Consider the following 20,729-nt stretch of genomic DNA (forward strand, 5'->3'; position numbering starts at 1 on the left):
GACACTTTTCAGAGAACAAATTAGTTAGCATAAAAATAAAGCCAGAAAATGAAGAGCAGTTTAATCACTCAATTGGATTTTTCTGCCAGCATATTTCTTTTTCTCTGCAACCCACTGCTAAATTGTGCTTCCTAGCTGTTTTTTTATAAAATCACTTAATCAAATCTAACTCTGATTACATCAGAGAAGGCCAGGTACCCTACACCATAAGAGGGGGTTTGAAATTTTGACTAGTCTACTTAAAGATCACCAAAATCTGATAATAAGGTCAATTACATCCCTGGGTGGGATTGAACCACCAACCCTTTGATTAATAACCAAACACACTAACCGATTGCGCCACAGAGACACTTTGCAAACTTTCATACTGACAAAGGCTAATAAGCATTCATCTAGAACGATTCCTAGAAAAACTTTAAAAAGTCAATAATCTGGAGAGTTTTTGTAAGATGTTTCTTCCATCAACCAACGAAGAAACACATTGGTACTTTCCCATGATGAGTGAGTGCTTCAGGATCTCTTGCACTTACATGTGCAGCAGAGTACTGCATTGGAAACATGCTGGGCCCATAACCCAGAGGTAGGCAGATTGAAACTATCCTCTGCTATATGCATTTTTTATTGTTAATTAAAGTAATCCAAAACTGGGATTGATATTTTTGCTCTTTTATTTTTACTTTAAAGTACAATAACTTTTACCATTTTAATTTGTTTTAATAGTATATTGACAGTATTGTTTTCTTTCAAAAATCCACTTAATTTTCTTTACCCTATTTTTATAATGGTAATTGACAAAAACAAACTACATTGTCACCAGAAGAGCAATACAAAATGTACAAGTGATATATTAAAATCATCTTTCCAGCTTGAATTTCAATGATGCATTGGGGCAACGATTTTGTGAGAAACATCTTCACCCTTAAATAAAGATTTTCTTAATTCCTTACCTGTGTGCTAATTAGATATCACCTTGTTTTCACATTAAACAGACTTCCACATGCGAAAGCAGCAAGGATGCAGTGGCGTTAATGTTTCCTGGTGTCAACCTGTATTATTTCAGTAGACATTGAAATGAGGATGCATCTTGCTGCCTTTCCAATGAAGCAAGTTTAATTTAGTAATAGGTGAAAAACCATCCCTACAAAGGTGTTAATCAGAGACTTGGCTTTGTGGACACTTTTCAGAGAACAAATTTGTTAGCATAAAAATAAAGCCAGAAAATGAAGAGCTGTTTAATCACTCAATTGGATTTTTTTGCCAGCATATTTCTTTTTCTCTGCAACTCACTGCTAAATTGTGCTTCCTAGCTGTTTTTATAAAATCACTGAATCAAATCTAACTCTGATTACATCAGAGAAGGCCAGGTACCCTACACCATAAAAGGGGGTTTGAAATTTTGACTTGTCTACTTAAAGATCACCAAAATCTGATAACAAGGTCAATTACGTCCCTGGGTGGGATTGAACCACCAACCTTTTAGTTAATAACCATACACACAGACTGATTGCGCCACAGCGACACTTTGCAAAAGTACATACTGACAAATGCTAATAAGCATTCATCTAGAACGTTTCCTAGAAACATTTTAAAAAGTCAATAATGTGGAGAGTTTTTGTAAGATGTTTCTTCCATCAACCAATAAAGAAACACATTGGAACTTTCCCATGATAAGTGAGTGCTTCAGGACCTCTTGCACTTACATGTGCAGCAGAGTACTGTAATGGAAGCATGCTGGGTCCATAACCCAGAGGTAGGCAGATTGAAACTATCCTCTGCTATATGCATTTTTTTTTGTTAATTAAAGTAATCCAAAACTGGGATTGATATTTTTGCTCTTTTATTTTTACTTAAAGTACAATAACTTTTACCATTTTAATTTGTTTTAATAGTATATTGACAGTATTGTTTTCTTTCAAAAATCCAATTAATTTTCTTTACCCGATTATTAAAATGGTAATTGACAAAAACAAACTACATTGTCACCAGAAGAGCAATACAAAATGTACAAGTGATATATTAAAATCATCTTTCCAGCTTGAATTTCAATGATGCATTGGGGCAACGATTTTGTGAGAAACATCTTCACCCTTTAATAAAGATTTTCTTAATTCCTTACCTGTGTGCTAATTAGATATCACCTTGTTTTCACATTAAACAGACTTCCACATGAGAAAGCAGCAAGGATGCAGTGGCGTTAATGTTTCCTGGTGTCAACCTGTATTATTTCAGTAGATATTGAAATGAGGATGCATCTTGCTGCCTTTCCAATGAAGCAAGTTTAATTTAGTAATAGGTGAAAAACCATCCAAGAGCTGTTTAATCACTCAATTGGATTTTTTTTGCCAGCATATTTCTTTTTCTTTGCAACCCACTGCTAAATTGTGCTTCCTAGCTGTTTTTATAAAATCACTGAATCAAATCTAACTCTGATTACATCAGAGAAGTCTAAATACCTAACACCATAACAGGGGGTTTGAAATTTTGACTTGTCTACTTAAAGATCACCAAAATCTGATAACAAAGTCAATTACATCCCTGGGTGGGATTGAACCACCAACCTTTTGGTTAATAGCCATACACACTAACTGATTGCGCCACAGCGACACTTTGCAAAATTACATACTGACAAAGGCTAATAAACAATCATCTAGAACGTTTCCTAGAAAAACTTTAAAAAGTCAATAATCTGGAGTGTTTTTGTAAGATGTTTCTGCCATCAACCAATGAAGAAACACATTGGTACTTTCCCATGATGAGTGAGTGCTTCAGGATCTCTTGCACTTACATGTGCAGCAGAGTACTGCAATGGAAGCATGCTGGGCCCATAACCCAGAGGTAGAAAGATTGAAACTATCCTCTGCTATATGCATTTTTTTTGTTAATTAAAGTAATCCAAAACTGGGATTGATATTTTTGCTCTTTTATTTTTACTTAAAGTACAATAACTTTTACCATTTTAATTTGTTTTAATAGTATATTGACAGTATTGTTTTCTTTCAAAAATTCACTTAATTTTCTTTTCTGTGTGCTAATTAGATATCACCTTGTTTTCACATTAAATAGACTTCCACATGAGAAAGCAGCAAGGATGCAGTGGCGTTAATGTTTCCTGGTGGTAGTGGGGTACTGTGTTTGTGCTTTCCTCTGGTCAGCTCTGGTAAAAGTCAGATTTCTTTGTCTCAGATCTTCCTCTAGCCTTGTTCTTCTTTCGAGAGTTCCCTTGTGCTGCCTCAGTTGGATCTCCTTCACTTGACAGGGGGGTACCCGAGCAGCGACCCTCCCCAGCACTAGCCCAACTCCTACTTACCTGCCAGGTGAGATACTATGATCAGGAAGGTGCTTCTCCCAGGGAAAGGCTCACCCATTGCAATCTGGGTGTGCTGCTCCTGCGATTTCCCCAAATGTGGGAAACTTGACTGCATAATTTGTGTTTCCCCTGGTCGGCTCTCGTATAATTCAGATCTCTTTGTCTCAGGTCTCTCTCCAGCCTAGTTTGCTGTCTGTTTCCACTTCTCTTTTCTTAAACCGCTCCCTTCTATGCCCTTGTGCACCTTAATTAAATCTAACTCTGATTACGTCAGAGAAGGCCAGGTACCCTACACCATAAGAGGGGGTTTGAAATTTTGACTTGTCTACTTAAAGATCACCAAAATCTGATCACAAGGTCAATTACATCACTGGGTGGGAACCTTTTGGTTAATAGCCCATGTAAGTGCAAGAGATCCTGAAGCACTCACTCATCATGGGAATGTACCAATGTGTTTCTTACAAAAATTCTCCAGATTATTGACTTTTTAAAGTTTTTCTAGGAAACGTTCTAGATGAATGCTTATTAGCCTTTGTCAGTATGTACTTTTGCGAAGTGTCGCTGTGGCGCAATCAGTTAGTGTGTATGGCTATTAACCTAAAGGTTGGTGATTCAATCCCACCCAGGGACGTAATAGACCTTGTTATCAGATTTTGGTGATCTTTAAGTAGACAAGTCAAAATTTCAAACCCCCTCTTATGGTGTAGGGTACCCGGCCTTCTCTGATGTAATCAGAATTAGATTTGATTAAGTGATTTTATAAAAAACAGCTAGGAAGCACAATTTAGCAGTGGGTTGCAGAGAAAAAAAATTATGCTGGCAGAAAAGTCCAATTGAGTGATTAAACAGCTCTTCATTTTCTGATTTTATGTTTATGCTAACAAATTTGCTCTCTGAAAAGTGTCCACAAAGCCAAGTCTCTGATTAACACCTTTGTAGGAATGGTTTTTCACCTATTACTGAATTAAACTTGCTTCATTGGAAAGGCAGCAAGATGCATCCTCATTTCAATGTCTACTGAAATAATACAGGTTGACACCAGGAAACATAAACGTCACTGCATCCTTGCTGCTTCCTCATGGGGAAGTCTGTTTAATGTGAAAACAAGGTGATATCTAATCAGCACACAGGTAAGGAATTAAGAAAATCTTTCTTTATGGGTGAAGATGTTTCTCACAAAATTGTTGCACCAAGGCATCATTGAAATTCAAGCTGGAAAGATGATTTTAATATATCACTTGTACATTTTGTACTGCTCTTCTGGTGACAATGTAGATTGTTTTTGTCAATTACCATTTTAATAATCGGGTAAAGAAAATTAATTGGATTTTTGAAAGAAAACAATACTGTCAATATACTATTAAAACAAATTAAAATGGTAAAAGTTATTGTACTTTAAGTAAAAATAAAAGAGCAAAAATATCAATCCCAGTTTTGGATTACTTTAATTAATAAAAACAATGCATATAGCAGAGGATAGTTTCAATCTGCCTACCTCTGGGTTATGGACCCAGCATGCTTCCATTACAGTACTCTGCTGCACATGTAAGTGCAAGAGATCCTGAAGCACTCACATATCATAGGAAAGTACCAATGTGTTTCTTCATTGGTTGATGGAAGAAACATCTTACAAAAACTCTCCACATTATTGACTTTTTAAAATGTTTCTAGGAAACGTTCTAGATGAATGCTTATTAGCCTTTGTCAGTATGTACTTTTGAAAAGTGTCGCTGTGGCGCAATCAGTTAGTGTATAAGGCTATTAACCAAAAGGTTGGTGGTTCAATCCCACCCAGGGACGTAATTGACCTTGTTATCAGATTTCGGTGATCTTTAAGTAGACAAGTCAAAATTTCAAACCCCCTCTTATGGTGTAGGGTACCTGGCCTTCTCTGATGTAATCAGAGTTAGATTTGATTAAGTGATTTTATAAAAAAAACAGCTAGGAAGCACAATTTAGCAGTGGGTTGCAGAGAAAAAGAAAAATGCTGGCAGAAAAATCCAATTGAGTGATTAAACAGCTCTTCATTTTCTGGCTTTATTTTTATGCTAACAAATTTGTTCTCTGAAAAGTGTCCACAAAGCCAAGTCTCTGATTAACACCTTTGTAGGGATGGTTTTTAACCTATTACTAAATTAAACTTGCTTCATTGGAAAGGCAGCAAGATGCATCCTCATTTCAATGTCTACTGAAATAATACAGGTTGACACCAGGAAACATTAACGCCACTGCATCCTTGCTGCTTTCTCATGTGAAAGTCTGTTTAATGTGAAAACAAGGTGATATCTAATTAGCACACAGGTAGGGAATTAAGAAAATCTTTATTTAAGGGTGAAGATGTTTCTCACAAAATCGTTACCTCAATGCATCATTGAAATTCAAGCTGAAAAGATGATTTTAATATATCACTTGTACATTTTGTATTGCTCTTCTGGTGACAATGTAGTTTGTTTTTGTCAATTACCATTTTAATAATAGGGTAAAGAAAATTAAGTGGATTTTTGAAAGAAAACAATACTGTCAATATATTATTAAAACAAATTAAAACAGTAAAAGTTATTGTACTTTAAGTAAAAATAAAAGAGCCAAAATATCAATCCCAGTTTTGGATTACTTTAATTAACAAAAAAAATGCATATAGCAGAGGACAGTTGCAATCTGCCTACCTCTGGGTTATAGGCCCAGCATGCTTCCATTGTAGTCCTTTGCTGCACATGTAAGTGCAAGAGATCCTGAAGCACTCACTCATCATGGGAAAGTACCAATGTGTTTCTTCATTGGTTGATGGAAGGAACATCTTACAAAAACTCTCCAGATTATTGACTTTTTAAAGTTTTTCTAGGAAACGTTCTAGATGAATGCTTATTAACCTTTGTCAGTATGTACTTTTGCAAAGTGTCTCTGAGGCGCAAACAGTTAGCGTGTTCAGTTGTTAACCAAAAGGTTGGTGGTTCAATCCCACCTAGGGACGTAATTGACCTCGTTATCAGATTTTGGTGATCTTTAAGTAGACAAGTAAAAATTTCAAACCACCTCTTATGGTGTAGGGTACCTGGCCTTCTCTGATGTAATCAGAGTTAGATTTGATTAAGTGATTTTATAAAAAAAACAGCCACGAAGCACAATTTAGCAGTGGGTTGCAGAGAAAAAGAAATATGCTGGCAGAAAAATCCAATTGAGTGATTAAACAGCTCTTCATTATCTGGCTTTATTTTTATGCTAACAAATTTGTGCTCTGAAAAGTGTCCACAAAGCCAAGTATCTGATTAACACCTTTGTAGGGATGGTTTTTCACCTATTATTAAATTAAACTTGCTTCATTGGAAAGGCAGCAAGTGATGTCATCCAAGCAGTGGGTCAAAGTTGGCTTCAAACCTCGTCTGCTTATGAAAAGAGAAAAGGGGTATGCAGGGCATGGCGGCCTTTTGCGGTGCTTGGATGACCCCTAGTTCGCATTAGATAATGCAGTCGAGTTTCCCACATTTGGGGAAATCACAGGGGTCAGCATACCCAGAATGCAATGAATGAACCGCACCCTGGGAGAACAGTCTTCATGACCATGGTATCTCCTATGCAAAATAAGTATGATTTGGGATAGGGCTGGGGAGGGCCGCTGCTCAGGCACATCTCTGTCAAGTAAAGGAGATTCAACTGAGGCAGCACAAGGGAACTCTCATCTGGGGACAACAACTGCAGGGAGAACACATATTTTCAGATGAACATGGGAGGGCAGAAGGCTGCCTAATACTGAAGCACCCCCAAACAACAAACCAAATGCAACAACTAGTGCAAGCATTCCTGGGGGAAGGCCTGCAGCAGATGGATTTGCATATGGCGATGTCATCCAAGCAGTGGGTCAAAGTTGGCTTCAACCCTCGTCTGCATATGAAAAGAGAAAAGGGGCGTGCAGGGCATGGCGGCCTTTTGCGGCACTTGGATGACCCCTAGTTTGCATTAAACACCTCCACCCTCCGTCGGTGTGGGGCTCATGTTGGCTATGCCCCAGCCCCTGAAGCATTCAAGCTGATTTCTTGCAGCAGCTGGGCACTGTAACAGCTCCAGAGCTGCTCTGTAAGGCAAGTAAAAGGGTGTGGGCCCTGCAGCACTACCTGTAGTTCGCATTGTGCGAGACCCCTAGTTCGCATTAAACACCCCCACCCTCCTTCGGTGTGGGGCTCATGTTGGCCATGCCCCAGCCCCTGAAGCATTCACGCTGATTTCTTGCAGCAGCTGGGCACTGTAACAGCTCAAGAGCTGCTCTGTAAGGCAAGTAAAAGGGTGTGGGCCCTGCAGCACTACCTGTAGTTTGCATTGTGCATTGGAAGGCACAAAGTAAGCAGACGGGAGGAGAAGTCAGGATAGTGCACAAGGGTATAGACGGGAGGGGCTCAAGAAAAAAGAAGTGGAAACAGACAGCAAACTAGGCTTCCAATGCACAATGCAAACTACAGGTAGTGCTGCAGGGCCCACACCCTTTTACTTGCCTTACAGAGCAGCTCTGGAGCTGTTTAATCACTCAATTGGATTTTTCTGCCAGCATAATTTTTCTCTTACGTCCTAGAGGATGCTGGGGACTCCGTAAGGACCATGGGGGATAGACGGGCTCCGCAGGAGACATGGGCACTTAAAGAAAGACTTTAGATCTGGGTGTGCACTGGCTCCTCCCTCTATGCCCCTCCTCCAGACCTCAGTTTACTACTGTGCCCAGAGGAGACTGGGTGCTTTTCAGGGAGCTCTCCTGAGTTTCCTGACAGAAAGTATATTTGTTAGATTTTTTTATTTTCAGGGAGCCTGCTGGCAACAGACTCCCTGCATCGAGGGGCGGAGGGGAGAGATGCACACCTACTTCTGTGAGTTGATAGGCTCTGCTTCTTAGGCTACTGTACAGCATTAGCTCCAGAGGGATCGGTACGCAGGTCTCACCCTCGCCGTCCGTCCCAGAGCCGCGCCGCCGTCCCCCTCGCAGAGCCGGAAGATAGAAGCCGGGTGAGTATGAGAAGAAAAGAAGACTTCAGAGGCGGCGGAAGACTTCATGATCTTCACTGAGGTAACGCACAGCAGTAAAGCTGTGCTCCATTGCTCCCATACACCTCACACACGGCAGTCAGTGTAAGGGTGAAGGGCTCAGGGGGGACGCCCTGGGCAGCAATATAGACCTCTCTTTGGCAAAATAAATATATATGCAGCTAGGCACTGTATATATATATATAAGAGCCCCCGCCATTTTTTTACTATATTTGAGCGGGACAGAAGCCCGTCGCTGAGGGGGTGGTGCTTCTCCCTCAGCACTCACCAGCACCATTTTCTCCACAGCACCGCTGAGGGGAAGCTCCACGGACTCTCCCCTGCTTATACCACGGTAGAAAGAGGGTCTTAAAGAAGAGGGGGGCACATAATTAGGCGCATATATATATGGAAATACAGCGCTACTGGGTAAACATAAAATTATTGTGTTTTTTTCCTGGGTCATATAGCGCTGGGGTGTGTGCTGGCATACTCTCTCTCTCTGTCTCTCCAAAGGGCCTTGTTGGGGAACTGTCCTCAGATAAGAGGATTCCCTGAGTGTATGGTGTGTCGGTACACGTGTGTCGACATGTCTGAGGTAGAAGGCTCTCCTAGAGAGGAGCAGGAGCAAATTAATGTGGTGTCTCCATCGACAACGCCGACACCTGACTGAATGGATATGTGAAATGTTTTAAGTGCTAATGTAAACTTATTACACAAGAGATTAGACAAAGCTGAAGCTAGGGAACAGTCAGGGAGTCAACCCATGCCTGTCCCTATGTCGCAGGGACCTTCGGGGTCTCAAAAGCGCCCACTATCCCAAATACTCTCAAACACTAAAAAATTGACAAAAATGGTCCCCTAAACAAATTGGTTAAATTTTGGGTTTAACCAATTTGTGTAATGACCATTTTTGACCACTTTTCTAGTGTTTGGGAGCAAATGGTTAATTGACATTTGCTCCTATACATTACCAGATTTTCATTCCATCCATCCAGACTGGATAGATAGCCTGACAGATAATTGTGTAGTGTACGCCCAGGATAACTGTTAGTCATGCTTTATTTTATGGCGGCACATAAATGGGTGGACAGATCCAGGGCAAGCACTGCCCACTCATGCATAGTTGTCAACTGATGTGAAGTTCCAGGGGGCAATCTCAGTTATAAAGAGAAGTATCTGGAAATTGTCCCTAGTTAAAAAAAAAATAATAATTTTTATCAATTCCATTTATTTAGTATGATATCCCAGGTGATAGGATGCCGGCAGTCAGAACAACATACTTTATTAAATAACACATCTCAAACTACCATACCCAGGATTCAAACCTATAACCTGTTGAATTCTAATCAAACACCCTACCTATTGAGCTATTTGATCCTGCATAAAAATTGTGAACATTATATGAAGCTATTGGTACTTTGCAAAAAAAAAGAATCAGCATTACAACGCAGCAGATCCATGCAGTTTGCAGCCACACACTACATGTATCTGCTCAGCCACAATGCTGATTATTTCTTCACAAAGTACAAGGTGAGCTCCAAACAGAATTCTCAAGCTTAGAATTATACCTTTCTTTGCCAAACCTTGAAGTCGGGCCCCCCACCCTGGGATCCCCCAGAGGGAGGCCTGCACCGTCATGCGGCAGGCTTGTCCGTTTTGGAAGCAGGCTGATGGGCAGCCCAGGATTGCTTCAGTCTGGGCTTGGCAGGTCTGGAAACATGAGCCTGCTTTGGGTATGCCTGACTAAAGTAAAGGAGATTCAACTGAGGCAGCACAAGGGAACTCTCATCTGGGGACAACAACTGCAGGGAGAACACATATTTTCAGATGAACATGGGAGAGCAGAAGGCTGCCTAATACTGAAGCACCCCCAAACAACAAACCAAATGCAACAACTAGTGCAAGCATTCCTGGGGGAAGGCCTGCAGCAGATAGATTTGCATATGGTGATGTCATCCAAGCAGTGGGTCAAAGTTGGCTTCAACCCTCGTCTGCATATGAAAAGAGAAAAGGGGCGTGCAGGGCATGGTGGCCTTTTGCGGCACTTGGCTGACCCCTAGTTTGCATTAAACACCTCCACCCTCCTTCGGTGTGGGGCTCATGTTGGCTATGCCCCAGCCCCTGAAGCATTCAAGCTGATTTCTTGCAGCAGCTGGGCACTGTAACAGCTCCAGAGCTGCTCTGTAAGGCAAGTAAAAGGGTGTGGGCCCTGCAGCACTACCTGTAGTTCGCATTGTGCGTTGGAAGGCACAAAGTAAGCAGAAAGGAGGAGAAGTCAGGATAGTGCGCAAGGGCATAGAAGGGAGCGGCTCAAGAAAAGAGAAGTGGAAACAGACAGCAAACTAGGCTGGAGAGAGACCTGAGACAAAGATATCTGAATTATACGAGACCTGACCAGGGGAAACACAAATTATGCAGTCAAGTTTCCCACATTTGGGGAAATCGCAGGAGCAGCACACCCAGAGTGCAATGGGTGAGCCTTGCCCTTGGAGAAGCACCTTCAGGATCATAGTATCTCACCTGGCAGGTAAGTAGGAGTTGGGCTAGAGCTGGGGAGGGTCGCTGCTCGGGCACCCCCCTGTCAAGTGAAGGAGATCCAACTGAGGCAGCACAAAGGAACTCTCGAAAGAAGAACAAGGCTAGAGGAAGATCTGAGACAAAGAAATCTGACTTTAACCAGAGCTGACCAGAGGAAAGCACAAACACAGTCCACCACTACCACAAATAATGCAGTCGAGTTTCCCACATTTGGGGAAATCACAGGGTTCAGCATACCCAGAGTGCAATGAATGAACCGCACCCTGGGAGAACAATCTTCATAACAATGGTATCTCCTATGCAAAATAAGTATGATTTGGGATATGGCTGCGGAGGGCCGCTGCTCAGGCACATCTCTGTCAAGTAAAGGAGATTCAACTGAGGCAGCACAAGGGAACTCTCATCTGGGGACAACAACTGCAGGGAGAACACATATTTTCAGATGAACATGGGAGGGCAGAAGGCTGCCTAATACTGAAGCACCCCCAAACAACAAACCAAATGCAACAACTAGTGCAAGCATTCCTGGGGGAAGGCCTGCAGCAGATAGATTTGCATATGGTGATGTCATCCAAGCAGTGGGTCAAAGTTGGCTTCAACCCTCGTCTGCATATGAAAAGAGAAAAGGGGCGTGCAGGGCATGGTGGCCTTTTGCAGCACTTGGCTGACCCCTAGTTTGCATTAAACACCTCCACCCTCCTTCGGTGTGGGGCTCATGTTGGCTATGCCCCAGCCCCTGAAGCATTCAAGCTGATTTCTTGCAGCAGCTGGGCACTGTAACAGCTCGAGAGCTGCTCTGTAAGGCAAGTAAAAGGGTGTGGGCCCTGCAGCACTACCTGTAGTTCGCATTGTGCGTTGGAAGGCACAAAGTAAGCAGAAAGGAGGAGAAGTCAGGATAGTGCGCAAGGGCATAGAAGGGAGCGGCTCAAGAAAAGAGAAGTGGAAACAGACAGCAAACTAGGCAGGAGAGAGACCTGAGACAAAGAGATCTGAATTATACGAGACCTGACCAGGGGAAACACAAATTATGCAGTCAAGTTTCCCACATTTGGGGAAATCGCAGGGGCAGCACACCCAGAGTGCAATGGGTGAGCCTTGCCCTGGGAGAAGCACCTTCATGATCATAGTATCTCACCTGGCAGGTAAGTAGGAGTTGGGCTAGAGCTGGGGAGGGTCGCTGCTCGGGCACCCCCCTGTCAAGTGAAGGAGATCCAACTGAGGCAGCACAAGGAAACTCTCGAAAGAAGAACAAGGCTAGAGGAAGATCTGAAACAAAGAAATCTGACTTTTACCAGAGATCAGAGGAAAACACAAACACAGTCCCCCACTGCCAACAAATAAAGCAGTCACGTTTCCCACATTTGGGGAAATCACAGGGGTCAGCATACCCAGAATGCAATGAATGAACCTCACCCTGGGAGAGTAATCTTCATGACCATGGTATCTCCTATGCAAAATAAGTATGATTTGGGATAGGGCTGGGGAGGGCCGCTGCTCATGCACATCTCTGTCAAGTAAAGGAGATTCAACTGAGGCAGCACAAGGGAACTCTCATCTGGGGACAACAACTGCAGGGAGAACACATATTTTCAGATGAACATGGGAGGGCAGAAGGCTGCCTAATACTGAAGCACCCCCAAACAACAAACCAAATGCAACAACTAGTGCAAGCATTCCTGGGGGAAGTTCTGCAGAAGACGGATTTGCATACGGTGATGTCATCCAAGCAGTGGGTCAAAGTTGGCTTCAACCCTCATCTGCATATGAAAAGAGAAAAGGGGCGTGCAGGGCATGGCGGCCTTTTGCGGTGCTTGGATGACCCCTAGTTCGCATTAAACACCCCACCCTCCTTTGGTGTGGGGCTCATGTTGGCCATGCCCCATCCCCTGAAGCATTCAAGCTGATTTATTGCAGCAGCTGGGCACTGTAACAGCTCCAGAGCAGCTCTGAACGGCAAGTAAAAGGGTGTGGGCCCTGCAGCACTACCTGTAGTTTGCATTGTGCATTGGAAGGCACAAAGTAAGCAGACGGGAGAAGTCAGGATAGTGCGCAAGGGCATAGAAGGGAGCGGCTCAAGAAAAGAGAAGTTGAAACAGACAGCAAACTAGGCTGGAGAGAGACCTGAGACAAAGAGATCTGAATTATACGAGAGCCGACCAGGGGAAACACAAATTATGCAGTCAAGTTTCACACATTTGGGGAAATCGCAGGAGCAGCACACCCAGAGTGCAATGGGTGAGCCTTGCCCTGGGAGAAGCACCTACATGATCATAGTATCTCACCTGCCAGGTAAGTAGAAGTTGGGCTAGAGCTGGGGAGGGTCGCTGCTCGGGTACCCCCCTGTCAAGTGAAGGAGATCCAACTGAGGCAGCACAAGGGAACTCTCGAAAGAAGAACAAGGCTAAAGGAAGATCTGAGACAAAGAAATCTGACTTTTACCAGAGCTGACCAGAGGAAAGCACAAACACAGTCCCCCACTACCACAAATAAAGCAGTCGAGTTTCCCACATTTGGGGAAATCACAGGGGTCAGCATACCCAGAATGCAATGAATGAACCTCACCGTGGGAGAACAATCTTCATGACCATGGTATCTCCTATGCAAAATAAGTATGATTTGGGATAGGGCTGGGGAGGGCCGCTGCTCAGGCACATCTCTGTCAAGTAAAGGAGATTCAACTGAGGCAGCACAAGGGAACTCTCATCTGGGGACAACAACTGCAGGGAGAACACATATTTTCAGATGAACATGGGAGGGCAGAAGGCTGCCTAATACTGAAGCACCCCCAAACAACAAACCAAATGCATCAACTAGTGCAAGCATTCCTGGGGGAAGGCCTGCAGCAGATGGATTTGCATACGGTGATGTCATCCAAGCAGTGGGTCAAAGTTGGCTTCAACCCTCGTCTGCATATGAAAAGAGAAAAGGGGCGTGCAGGGCATGGCGGCCTTTTGCGGCGCTTGGATGACCCCTAGTTCGCATTAAACACCTCCACCCTCCTTCGGTGTGGGGCTCATGTTGGCTATGCCCCAGCCCCTGAAGCATTCAAGCTGATTTCTTGCAGCAGCTGGGCACTGTAACAGCTCCAGAGCTGCTCTGTACGGCAAGTAAAAGGGTGTGGGCCCTGCAGCACTACCTGTAGTTTGCATTGTGCATTGGAAGGCACAAAGTAAGCAGACAGGTATAAAAGGGAGGGGCTCATGAAAAAAGAAGTGGAAACAGACAGCAAACTAGGCTGGAGAGAGACCTGAGACAAAGAGATCTGAATTATACGAGAGCCGACCAGGGGAAACACAAATTATGCAGTCAAGCTTCCCACATTTGGGGAAATCAGAGTGCAATGGGTGAGCCTTGCCCTGGGAGAAGCACCTTCATGATCATAGTATCTCACCTGGCAGGTAAGTAGGAGTTGGGCTAGACCTGGGGAGGGTCGCTGCTCGGGCACCCCCCTGTCAAGTGAAAGAGATCCAACTGAGGCAGCACAAGGAAACTCTCGAAAGAAGAACAAGGCTAGAGGAAGATATGAGACAAATAAATCTGACTTTTACCAGAGCTGACCAGAGGAAAGCACAAACACAGTCCCCCACTACCACAAATAATGCAGTCGAGTTTCCCACATTTGGGGAAATCACAGGGGTCAGCATACCCAGAATGCAATGAATGAACCTCACCCTGGGAGAACAATCTTCATGACCATGGTATCTCCTATGCAAAATAAGTATGATTTGGGATAGGGCTGGGGAGGGCCGCTGCTCAGGCACATCTCTGTCAAGTAAAGGAGATTCAACTGAGGCAGCACAAGGGAACTCTCATCTGGGGACAACAACTGCAGGGAGAACACATATTTTCAGATGAACATGGGAGGGCAGAAGGCTGCCTAATACTGAAGCACCCCCAAACAACAAACCAAATGCAACAACTAGTGCAAGCATTCCTGGGGGAAGGCCTGCAGCAGATGGATTTGCATACGGTGATGTCATCCAAGCAGTGGGTCAAAGTTGGCTTCAACCCTCGTCTGCATATGAAAAGAGAAAAGGGGCGTGCAGGGCATGGCGGCCTTTTGCGGTGCTTGGATGACCCCTAGTTCACATTAAACACCTCCACCCTCCTTCGGTGTGGGGCTCATGTTGGCTGTGCCCCAGCCCCTGAAGCATTCAAGCTGATTTCTTGCAGTAGCTGGGCACTGTAACAGCTCCAGAGCTGCTCTGTACGGCAAGTAAAAGGGTGTGGGCCCTACAGCACTACCTGTAGTTTGCATTGTGCATTGGAAGGCACAAAGTAAGCAGACAGGAGGAGAAGTCAGGATAGTGCACAAGGGTATAAAAGGGAGGGGCTCATGAAAAAAGAAGTGGAAACAGACAGCAAACTAGGCTGGAGAGAGACCTGAGACAAAGAGATCTGAATTATACGAGAGCCGACCAGGGGAAACACAAATTATGCAGTTAAGCTTCCCACATTTGGGGAAATCGCAGGGGCACCACACCCAGAGTGCAATGGGTGAGCCTTGCCCTGGGAGAAGATCCTTCATGATCATAGTATCTCACCTGGCAAGTAAGTAGGAGTTGGGCTAGAGCTGGGGAGGGTCGCTGCTCGGGCACCCCCCTGTCAAGTTAAAGAGATCCAACTGAGGCAGCACAAGGGAACTCTCGAAAGAAGAACAAGGCTAGAGGAAGATCTGAGACAAAGAAATCTGACTTTTACCAGAGCTGTCCAGAGGAAAGCACAAACACAGTCCCCCACAACCACAAATAATGCAGTCGAGTTTCCCACATTTGGGGAAATCACAGGGGTCAGCATACCCAGAATGCAATGAATGAACCTCACCCTGGGAGAACAATCTTCATGACCATGGTATCGCCTATGCAAAATAAGTATGATTTGGGATAGGGTTGGGGAGGGCCGCTGCTCAGGCACATCTCTGTCAAGTAAAGGAGATTCAACTGAGGCAGCACAAGGGAACTCTCATCTGGGGACAACAACTGCAGGGAGAACACATATTTTCAGATAAACATGGGAGGGCAGAGGCTGCCTAATACTGAAGCACCCCCAAACAACAAACCAAATGCAACAACTAGTACAAGCATTCCTGGGGGAAGGCCTGCAGCAGATGGATTTGCATATAGTGATGTCATCCAAGCAGTGGGTCAAAGTTGGCTTCAACCCTCGTCTGCATATGAAAAGAGAAAAGGGGCGTGCAGGGCATGGCGGCCTTTTGCGGCGCTTGGATGACCCCTAGTTCGCATTAAACACCTCCACCCTCCTTCGGTGTGGGGCTCATGTTGGCTATGCCCCAGCCCCTGAAGCATTCAAGCTGATTTCTTGCAGCAGCTGGGCACTGTAACAGCTCCAGAGCTGCTCTGAACGGCAAGTAAAAGGGTGTGGGCCCTGCAGCACTACCTGTAGTTTGCATTATGCATTGGAAGGCACAAAGTAAGCAGACGGGAGAAGTCAGGATAGTGCGCAAGGGCATAGAAGGGAGCGGCTCAAGAAAAGAGAAGTTGAAACAGACAGCAAACTAGGCTGGAGAGAGACCTGAGACAAAGAGATCTGAATTATACGAGAGCCGACCAGGGGAAACACAAATTATGCAGTCAAGTTTCCCACATTTGGGGAAATCGCAGGAGCAGCACACCCAGAGTGCAATGGGTGAGCCTTGCCCTGGGAGAAGCACCTACATGATCATAGTATCTCACCTGCCAGGTAAGTAGAAGTTGGGCTAGAGCTGGGGAGGGTCGCTGCTCGGGTACCCCCCTGTCAAGTGAAGGAGATTCAACTGAGGCAGCACAAGGGAACTCTCGAAAGAAGAACAAGGCTAGAGGAAGATCTGAGACAAATAAATCTGACTTTTACCAGAGCTGACCAGAGGAAAGCACAAACACAGTCCCCCACTACCACAAATAATGCAGTCGAGTTTCCCACATTTGGGGAAATCACAGGGGTCAGCATACCCAGAATGCAATGAATGAACCTCACCCTGGGAGAACAATCTTCATGACCATGGTATCTCCTATGCAAAATAAGTATGATTTGGGATAGGGCTGGGGAGGGCCGCTGCTCAGGCACATCTCTGTCAAGTAAAGGAGATTCAACTGAGGCAGCACAAGGGAACTCTCATCTGGGGACAACAACTGCAGGGAGAACACATATTTTCAGATGAACATGGGAGGGCAGAAGGCTGCCTAATAATGAAGCACCCCCAAACAACAAACCAAATGCAACAACTAGTGCAAGCATTCCTGGGGGAAGGCCTGCAGCAGATGGATTTGCATACGGTGATGTCATCCAAGCAGTGGGTCAAAGTTGGCTTCAACCCTCGTCTGCATATGAAAAGAGAAAAGGGGCGTGCAGGGCATAGCGGCCTTTTGCGGCGCTTGGATGACCCCTAGTTCGCATTAAACACCTCCACCCTCCTTCGGTGTGGGGCTCATGTTGGCTATGCCCCAGCCCCTGAAGCATTCAAGCTGATTTCTTGCAGCAGCTGGGCACTGTAACAGCTCCAGAGCTGCTCTGTACGGCAAGTAAAAGGGTGTGGGCCCTGCAGCACTACCTGTAGTTTGCATTGTGCATTGGAAGGCACAAAATAAGCAGACAAGAGGAGAAGTCAGGATAGTGCACAAGGGTATAAAAGGGAGGGGCTCATGAAAAAAGAAGTGGAAACAGACAGCAAACTAGGCTGGAGAGAGACCTGAGACAAAGAGATCTGAATTATACGAGAGCCGACCAGGGGAAACACAAATTATGCAGTCAAGCTTCCCACATTTGGGGAAATCTCAGGGGCACCACACCCAGAGTGCAATGGGTGAGCCTTGCCCTGGGAGAAGCACCTTCATGATCATAGTATCTCACCTGGCAGGTAAGTAGGAGTTGGGCTAGAGCTGGGGAGGGTCGCTACTCGGGCACCCCCCTGTCAAGTGAAAGAGATCCAACTTAGGCAGCACAAGGGAACTCTCGAAAGAAGAACAAGGCTAGAGGAAGATCTGAGACAAATAAATCTGACTTTTACCAGAGCTGACTAGAGGAAAGCACAAACACAGTCCCCCACTACCACAAATAATGCAGTCGAGTTTCCCACATTTGGGGAAATCACAGGGGTCAGCATACCCAGAATGCAATGAATGAACCTCACCCTGGGAGAACAATCTTCATGACCATGGTATCGCCTATGCAAAATAAGTATGATTTGGGATAGGGCTGGGGAGGGCCGCTGCTCAGGCACATCTCTGTCAAGTAAAGGAGATTCAGCTGAGGCAGCACAAGGGAACTCTCATCTGGGGACAACAACTGCAGGGAGAACACATATTTTCAGATAAAAATCTTGGTCATGCTCTGGTTTCTCTTCAGAACGAACAAATCTTTCGCCTCTTACTAAAGATTTCCGTGGAGAGGAGCAAAACCGAGTTTTATCTCAATTTTTGCATGCCCCATCTTTTTGGGGTTTCTTTTACCGGTTTAAAGATAGAATGAGTGTGCTTTAATGTAAGCTCATTTGCATAGAAATGACAGTAAATGTTTATTTATGTTCAAACAGAACTTTCTTGACCATGCTACTTGCTTTAAAGATCTGGGAGCACATGGAATACAGTACAAACCATGCTTATAGCAAGGAGAAGCCAGGTGAGAAATCTGCTTTCTTTCAAATTGGGCGCTCACTTTGATCTGAATGAGGACTGCTGGCACAGCACTCAGGCGACAGGTGGAATCTTGGTCATGCTCTGGTTTCTCTTCAGAATGAACAAATCTTTCGCCTTTTATTAAAGATTATCCGTGGAGAGGAGCAAAACTGAGTTTTATCTCAATTTTTGCATGCCCCATATTATTGGGGTTTCTTTTATCAGTTTAAAGACAGAACGAGTGTGCTTTCTTGTTAGCTTTAATGTAAGTTTATTTGCATAACAATGACAATAAATGTCTGTTTCTTTTCAAGCAGAACTTTCTTGACCATACTAATTGCTTGAAAGATCTGGGAGCACATGGAAAAGAGTACAAACCATGTTTATAGCAAGGGGAAGCCTGGTGAGAAATCTGCTTTCTTTCTTTCAAATTGGGTGCTCACTTTGAGCTGAATGAGGACTGCTGGCATGGCACTCAGGCGACAGGTGGAATCTTGGTCATGCTCTGGTTTCTCTTCAGAACGAACAAATCTTTCGCCTTTTACTAAAGATTTCCGTGGAGAGGAGCAAAACTGAGTTTTATCTCAATTTTTGCATGCCCCATATCATACCTCCCAACTGTCCCGATTTTCGCGGGACAGTCCCGTTTTTTGGGGACTGTCCCGCTGTCCCACCTGCGGGCCGCAGTGTCCCGCGGTGGGGAGGACAGTTGGGAGGCTCTGTCTGTCGCTGCCCTGCTTAGCAGAGCAGCGGTGAATAGTCGCTGTGCGCACAGCGTCTATTCACTGAAGTCAGAGGGAGAGGTGGCATGCCAGCGGCTCACAGAGCGCTGGGCATGCCCCCTCAGTGCCGAAAACGGGGGCGTGACTCGCGATCGCGGGTCCTCCCGCGAAGCCATGCCCCTTTTTACTTAGGCCACGCCCTTTTTGGGAGCGCGTGCGACTTCGCCGCGCGTGTGTCCCTCTTTGCGAGCCGACAAAGTTGGGAGGTATGCCCATATTATTGGGGTTTCTTTTATCAGTTTAAAGACAGAACGAGTGTGCTTTCTGGTTAGCTTTAATGTAAGTTTATTTGCATAACAATGACAGTAAATGTTTGTTTCTTTTCAAACAGAACTTTCTTGACCATGCTACTTGCTTGAAAGATCTGGGAGCACATGGAAAACAGTACAAACCATGCAGTATCACAAGAGCCTTTATTTGATCTTTCATGAAGATAGAGCAGAATTGAGGACACGTCAACAATTTCTGCCGAAGGTGGTTCATCTTTCCACATGGTGCCTTTGGCCACTGACACCTTCGTTGAGTCAAAGTCTCTGGCTGTGGTCAGAACTTTGAAAATTTATGTCACCAGAACGGTTCAGATTAGGAAAACAGAGGCTCTGTTTGTCCTGTATGCTCCCAACAGGATTGGGTGTCCTGCTTCCATGTAGACCATTATGCGCTGGATCTGTGGTAAGATTCAGCATGCTCATTCCATGGCAGGATTGCCGTTACTGAATTAGGTGAAGACCCATTCTACTAGAAAGGTGGGTTCATCCTGGGCAGCTGGTCGGGGAGTCTCGGCATTGCAACTTTGCCGAGCAGCTATTTAGTAAACACTTTTGCTAAGTTTTACAAGTTTGATACCTTGGCCGATGATAACTTCAAGTTGGGTCATTCGGTGCTGCAGAGTCGTACGCACTCTTCCACCCGTTCAAGAGCTTTGGTATAACCCCATGGTTCTTAATGTGACCCCAGCATCCTCTAGGTCGTATGAGAAAATAGGATTTTAATACCTACCGGTAAATCCTTTTCTCTTAGTCTGTAGAGGATGCTGGGCACCCGTCCCAGTCCATACTGTGTCTGCAGTTATTACTTGTGGTTATACACATGTTGTGTTATGGTTCTGGTCAGCTTTTTGCTGCAATTGTTCATGCCGTTGGCTTGTGTTCTGTTGAATGCCACGTTCTGCGGCATGCTTAAGGTGTGAGCTGGTAAGATGCTCACCTTAGTTTAACAATAAATCCTTTCCTCGAAATGTCCGTCTCCATGGGCACAGTTCCTATAACTGGAGTCTGGAGGAGGGGCATAGAGGGAGGAGCCAGTTCACACCCTTTGATAGTCTTAAAGTGCCCATGTCTCTTGCGGATCCCGTCTATACCCCATGGTTCTTAATGTGACCCCAGCATCCTCTACGGACTAAGAGAAAAGGATGCCCTTGCGCACTATCCTGACTTCTCCTCCCGTCTGCTTACTTTGTGCCTTCCAACGCACAATGCAAACTAC

At 44.8% G+C, this 20,729-nt stretch overlaps 17 non-coding genes and 1 pseudogene across 17 annotated transcripts; 4 read left to right on the forward strand and 14 right to left on the reverse strand.

Annotated features, from left to right (window-relative positions):
* Positions 1–3,299: 3,299 nt before the first annotated feature.
* On the forward strand, positions 3,300–3,462 carry LOC135032221 (U1 spliceosomal RNA). Its single transcript, XR_010227770.1, has one exon. It is a non-coding gene; the product is annotated as a U1 spliceosomal RNA (small nuclear RNA).
* A 3,252-nt stretch (positions 3,463–6,714) lies between these two features.
* LOC135032257 (U1 spliceosomal RNA) lies at positions 6,715–6,893 on the reverse strand (annotated as a pseudogene).
* Positions 6,894–10,686: 3,793 nt separating this feature from the next.
* On the reverse strand, positions 10,687–10,849 carry LOC135032237 (U1 spliceosomal RNA). Its single transcript, XR_010227785.1, has one exon. It is a non-coding gene; the product is annotated as a U1 spliceosomal RNA (small nuclear RNA).
* A 152-nt stretch (positions 10,850–11,001) lies between these two features.
* LOC135032155 (U1 spliceosomal RNA) lies at positions 11,002–11,165 on the reverse strand. The gene has a single exon (XR_010227709.1). It is a non-coding gene; the product is annotated as a U1 spliceosomal RNA (small nuclear RNA).
* A 674-nt stretch (positions 11,166–11,839) lies between these two features.
* On the reverse strand, positions 11,840–12,002 carry LOC135032181 (U1 spliceosomal RNA). The gene has a single exon (XR_010227734.1). It is a non-coding gene; the product is annotated as a U1 spliceosomal RNA (small nuclear RNA).
* Positions 12,003–12,151: 149 nt separating this feature from the next.
* LOC135032217 (U1 spliceosomal RNA) lies at positions 12,152–12,316 on the reverse strand. The gene has a single exon (XR_010227766.1). It is a non-coding gene; the product is annotated as a U1 spliceosomal RNA (small nuclear RNA).
* A 670-nt stretch (positions 12,317–12,986) lies between these two features.
* LOC135032194 (U1 spliceosomal RNA) lies at positions 12,987–13,149 on the reverse strand. Its single transcript, XR_010227747.1, has one exon. It is a non-coding gene; the product is annotated as a U1 spliceosomal RNA (small nuclear RNA).
* A 152-nt stretch (positions 13,150–13,301) lies between these two features.
* LOC135032141 (U1 spliceosomal RNA) lies at positions 13,302–13,465 on the reverse strand. Its single transcript, XR_010227696.1, has one exon. It is a non-coding gene; the product is annotated as a U1 spliceosomal RNA (small nuclear RNA).
* A 945-nt stretch (positions 13,466–14,410) lies between these two features.
* On the reverse strand, positions 14,411–14,574 carry LOC135032169 (U1 spliceosomal RNA). The gene has a single exon (XR_010227723.1). It is a non-coding gene; the product is annotated as a U1 spliceosomal RNA (small nuclear RNA).
* A 674-nt stretch (positions 14,575–15,248) lies between these two features.
* LOC135032258 (U1 spliceosomal RNA) lies at positions 15,249–15,411 on the reverse strand. Its single transcript, XR_010227802.1, has one exon. It is a non-coding gene; the product is annotated as a U1 spliceosomal RNA (small nuclear RNA).
* Positions 15,412–15,563: 152 nt separating this feature from the next.
* On the reverse strand, positions 15,564–15,727 carry LOC135032132 (U1 spliceosomal RNA). The gene has a single exon (XR_010227687.1). It is a non-coding gene; the product is annotated as a U1 spliceosomal RNA (small nuclear RNA).
* Positions 15,728–16,397: 670 nt separating this feature from the next.
* LOC135032167 (U1 spliceosomal RNA) lies at positions 16,398–16,560 on the reverse strand. Its single transcript, XR_010227721.1, has one exon. It is a non-coding gene; the product is annotated as a U1 spliceosomal RNA (small nuclear RNA).
* A 152-nt stretch (positions 16,561–16,712) lies between these two features.
* LOC135032180 (U1 spliceosomal RNA) lies at positions 16,713–16,876 on the reverse strand. The gene has a single exon (XR_010227733.1). It is a non-coding gene; the product is annotated as a U1 spliceosomal RNA (small nuclear RNA).
* A 674-nt stretch (positions 16,877–17,550) lies between these two features.
* Positions 17,551–17,713, reverse strand: LOC135032247 (U1 spliceosomal RNA). The gene has a single exon (XR_010227793.1). It is a non-coding gene; the product is annotated as a U1 spliceosomal RNA (small nuclear RNA).
* A 152-nt stretch (positions 17,714–17,865) lies between these two features.
* Positions 17,866–18,029, reverse strand: LOC135032340 (U1 spliceosomal RNA). The gene has a single exon (XR_010227882.1). It is a non-coding gene; the product is annotated as a U1 spliceosomal RNA (small nuclear RNA).
* Positions 18,030–18,173: 144 nt separating this feature from the next.
* LOC135032278 (U5 spliceosomal RNA) lies at positions 18,174–18,289 on the forward strand. Its single transcript, XR_010227820.1, has one exon. It is a non-coding gene; the product is annotated as a U5 spliceosomal RNA (small nuclear RNA).
* Positions 18,290–18,559: 270 nt separating this feature from the next.
* On the forward strand, positions 18,560–18,676 carry LOC135032309 (U5 spliceosomal RNA). The gene has a single exon (XR_010227851.1). It is a non-coding gene; the product is annotated as a U5 spliceosomal RNA (small nuclear RNA).
* Positions 18,677–18,962: 286 nt separating this feature from the next.
* On the forward strand, positions 18,963–19,075 carry LOC135032304 (U5 spliceosomal RNA). Its single transcript, XR_010227846.1, has one exon. It is a non-coding gene; the product is annotated as a U5 spliceosomal RNA (small nuclear RNA).
* Positions 19,076–20,729: the final 1,654 nt, after the last annotated feature.

The sequence above is a fragment of the Pseudophryne corroboree genome, unplaced genomic scaffold, assembly GCF_028390025.1.
Source record: "Pseudophryne corroboree isolate aPseCor3 unplaced genomic scaffold, aPseCor3.hap2 scaffold_541, whole genome shotgun sequence".
NCBI lineage: Eukaryota > Metazoa > Chordata > Amphibia > Anura > Myobatrachidae > Pseudophryne > Pseudophryne corroboree.